The sequence below is a fragment of the Triticum urartu genome, chromosome 6 (genome assembly GCF_003073215.2).
Source record: "Triticum urartu cultivar G1812 chromosome 6, Tu2.1, whole genome shotgun sequence".
Taxonomy (NCBI): Eukaryota; Viridiplantae; Streptophyta; class Magnoliopsida; order Poales; family Poaceae; genus Triticum; species Triticum urartu.
The window spans coordinates 327,353,080-327,357,878 of NC_053027.1; positions in this window are offsets into that span (position 1 = coordinate 327,353,080).

A 4,799-nucleotide genomic window follows, 5' to 3' on the forward strand; every position below is an offset into this window, starting at 1 on the left:
AGAACCACGAGCTTCCAAGTCGGCCCAATTTTTTTACCACAACATGTTAGTGCCATGACATGACACCATGCCAAGTTTCATGATTTCCAAGTGAGTTTTGGATTTACATGAATTTAAAATCAAAGTTTCTCGATGTTCTCGGCCGAGTCATGACGCCCAGATGTTTGAATTTCATTCTCATTTCTTCCATGGGACCTAGAAATTTAACCAGGGACACACATGTGATTTTTCAACCCACTTTGGTGCACCGGAGCATGTGCATGCAATTCATATTTAGATTATGCACATTAAAGTCCAGAAACTCAATTAATGTATAAAACGGCCAAATGAACCCGAAATAATTCCAAAATTTAACAGGGCACTCATATAGTTCTATGTTGCCTCTGTAAATAAAACCAGCGGGGAGGCAACGTATATCGTTTCGCACACAAAGGTGGCACGTTCCCTCTTGGAACCACGAGGCTTGTTGAGAGAATCTCCGGTTTTGCAAGAGGCTTATACCAAAACTTGTCCCAATTCAGCCAAAAATTATACGTATGAAAACAGGGTTTAGATTATCCCAAACATCTCGCTACCTAGACCAATAATGTACTATGATTTGAATTTAACATAAAATGGATACAAATATTTGAATTGGAGAGCGTATGGTACATGTAGTTCATAGTGAAATATGATTACTGCTATATGTACGTTTTTTGTTATCAAGATAATATTTAAATTATTGTATAACTTGACAACAATCGTATTCAAATAAGGAAAATTGATTCAAATTTAGTCCATATGGTAGACGACAATATATATGTTCACATGGTGGAGTAAAATGTTCATATATGATGGAAGATCAAAATTTACGACTACATCAATTATAAACCGCAAGGTCACCTAACGATATATTCGAATTCAACATAACGTGGATTCAAAAATTGAAATTCGAGATCATGGCATATGTAATCATATAAAAAGGGACATTACTCTTTCTTTGGTGGGAATTGATTTTTTTTTGTTGTTGAGGGAAGTGCGAATCGATTTGGTACTATGCAGGGTAATCTTGTTCTCCCGTTTTTTTTTTACATTTTTCTTGTAGTTTTTTCAATGGCATCTATAGCAATATAGTAAAAGGGGACATGACTCTCTTGTGTATTGTATGAATTGTATTTTTACATGTTAAGTTTGTTCTGCCGAACAAGTTATCCGCACCTTGTTATCCCGAAATTTTCAAGCTCGAGTATCTTTTGTCTCACCTGCTTTGAAACTCCCGCTTCTTCAACCCGCGCCGCGTCTTGTTATCCTGAAATTTGGACGCACACGAGAACTCCCTCCTCCGAAATCGCTCCCGCAGCCCAGACACGCGAAATCCCCCTTCTACCCCTCAGATGGAAATGAAGCTCCACGTCGCGGTGTCAAAACCGGTGGGGGTACGCTGGTAACTTACCCTATATTTCGGACAAGCGCGTCCCTAAGCTTGGCTCCCCCTTCCCCATTCGCCCCCCCATTTGTACACCGAGGCCGCCAAAACCCGCGAAACCCCACGCTCCTACGTCGGCCTCCCGACCGCCGCCTAGCCGAAGACTCTTCCCCGACTACGTCGTCCACCGCAATAGCTCGCCGTCCCTCATCCACCGCACCGGATGAGGATCCGTTGTCGATCTCGTCGTCCCGCCGGATCAGCCGCCCCGTCCTCCACCTCCAAGGAGCTACCCCGACGTTCGCCTCATCTATCGCGCCACCTCAATCCCCACAGCGCCGTCTTGACCTGCCCCACCGGAACCGCAGCACCCTCACCAATTCCTCCGATGAAGCCGAGGCCAACTCGGCGCCACCAAGGAGGCGCTGCACTCACCGCTGCATTTTATATTATATTTGATCTCACGGGGCTGCCGGTGCTCGATACCGAGTAGACATGGCGTGTCTCCATCGACGGCGCCATCGCCGGCCACATCATCCACGGTGTCTCTCCCACATGTCGTTGCTTCCTCGGCGGCGACTTCCACAACGGCACTAGCTGCAGCTGCTCCGGCTCTCGCTCGCGTTGTGGCTCTGTTCTTGCTGTCGATCGCGCTGCTGCACTACTCCTGCTTTCGTTCGTGCTGCTGCTCTGCTCTTGCTCTCGCTTGCGCAGCTGCTGCTGCACGACCTCCGGCAGCTACAAGAGTTGCTGCTTTAGCACTCGCTCGCGGTGCTACTGCACGACTTGCTCTCTGCTAGTGCGTTCCCTGCTCGAGCGTCTGCTAATTTAGATCACTGCTTCTCTGCTACTAGTGCTCGAACGCCCTAAACATCTATTGCAATGCTCTGTTACTAGTTCAATCAGTTTCGACAGTAAAATTTAGTTTCGACTGTGAAGTTCATTTTCTTCAGTTAAGTTCAGAGTGAAGAGTACTTATAGCATCTGTCAGAGTGGCCGTGGCGCGGCTGATGCGTTTTACATCTAGCACTTTTTGGTGATGTATTTTACATCATCTATTGCAGATGATATTAGGGTCCCACTTCAGATTAACGTTGTCTGTCTTGTCATGCTTCAGCCTCATCACCGTACACCTTAGCAGAGCTGCTCCAATGACGGAACCGTCCATCACAGCGGAGCAGTACCCTCGGCGCCGTTTCCAGAGGCCTCAGATCTTCTTCCCCGCCTCCGATAGTCACACCAGCATCATCACCATCCTCCACGTCCAACCCAATGATGTTGAGGTCCACAAGGCTATGCCAAAGAGGTTGTACACTCGTCGCATCACTTTGTTTCTCCATTCCTCTGTTCTTCCAATTCATGTGAGCCAAACACCCAGGTTGACTAAAATCCTATGTTTCCAAATGCTCTGTTTTGCACGTGCATTCCTATCCTATTCCTGTGTTTTTCCTATCCCTGCGTTTATAGAATCCTCCAATTCTAAGGAGCCCTTACAGATTTACTTCATTTTCAGATAGGCGTCAAAGAAAACTCTGTGTGTTATGTCCTGCTCCTGCCATGCCGTCATCCACCCCACCTGAGGTGCACCATCGACAGAAGCATTCACTGCAGCAGAGATCCCCCCTGTAGACTTCCTTTCGTCACCTCAGATCATCTTCCCTTTTGCCGGCAGCCACGCCAACTGCATTACCATCATCGACTGAGCAGATGAACCTGAGGACTACACAACTCCGGAAGAGAGGTCGCAGTCTTTCATGTTTGCTTACGTTATACATCGGTTATTATTACCTGCTACTTTATCGTTCAATCTTGAGTTTTGAATTGCCCATGGGTCTCATATCGAGCCAGCAACGAATAGTATATGTCTACTATCTGGTTCATCTAGGGTCTTCTATGTGGTTCATGTTGGGTGGGCAACAAACAATAGATGATCCATTGTCTATCTTTTTAAACTGAAGCTATAATCTACCTGCTATCATTAGTTTTGGATCAATCCACTCGTTTGCTACCATCAGTCTTGATTTTTGCATGCACCCCTTAGGCCTTACAAAATCTAACTATTTTTTATTATGCATGTCAGATATTGTACACAATCGTACTGAACATGTAGAGAAAAAGATAAGACCGTTGCGTGCGAATATAATGGCATGCAGACGCCGCTCCATGGTGGGCGAAGTGCCCCCCTCCTGCATTTCCAGATTGTATTCCAGAGGAAGATAACTTTTCAGATGGAGATTCAGAAGGAGCCGACCACGCCTGTTTACCACCTGAGGTGTTTGCTCTAACCTGGCATGCTGATGTTGGTCATATCATGCATATGGCGCCTTGCATTGCTTACATTATACATCTTATATGTCATCAGCTTAGTTTAGATTTGCTTTGTGTGAATGCCACTTGTTTGGTTTCTATATCATACTCCCACCATTCCTAAATATTTGTCTTTTTAGAGATTTCAACAAGTGACTACATACGAAACAAAATGAGTGAATCTACACTCTAAAATATGTCTATATACATCCGTATGTGGTAGTCCATTTGAAATCTCTAAAAAGACAAATATTTAGGAACGGAGGGAGTATATGGGAATTATGCAATGCCATCTTCTTTAGCCAGGCATCATATACGTGAATCATGCACAATGCCATCCTATTTAGCCTGTCATCGTATATGTGAATTGTATCGTGCCATATTTTTTCCATAATGTATTCCATTTGTCAACAATGTTTATACATTCATCTACTCTTCCTGTGCATCAGCCATTTGAGTCGGTCATGGGAAAATCTAGAGTGAATACAAGGTCTTCTGAGAAGTCAGTGCTACCTATCGATGCAGATTTCTTGCTGGTTATAGATAGCTCCTCAGAGGATGATTCAGACAGAGATGACCAGTCGTATCCCCCCCCCCGAGGTGCATGCTCTAACTTGGCTGGGTTATATTGCTCATATCATGCATATGGTGTCTTGCATTGCCATGCCATCTTCTTAGATTAGACATGCTTTGTGTGAATGCCTCATGTTTGCTTTCTATATCAGATATGTGAATTATGCAATGCCATGTTTTCAGCCAGTTATCATATATGTGAATTATGCACCGCCATGGAGCCAGGCATCATATATGTGAATTATCTCATGCCATCTTTTTTTCATTACGTATTCCATTTGTCGACAATCTGTGTATATTGAACTACTCTTCATGTGTATTAGCCATTTGAGCCGGTTATGGAAAAATCTGGAGTGAAAACAAGGTCTTCAGAGCAGGCAATGGTACCTGTTGAAGCATATATCTCGATGGTTACAGGGAGCTCCTCAGAGGAGGATTCAGAGACAGATGACCAGTCCTATATCCCACCTGAGGTGTATGCTCTAAGTTGCAATGTTTATATTTCTCATATGAT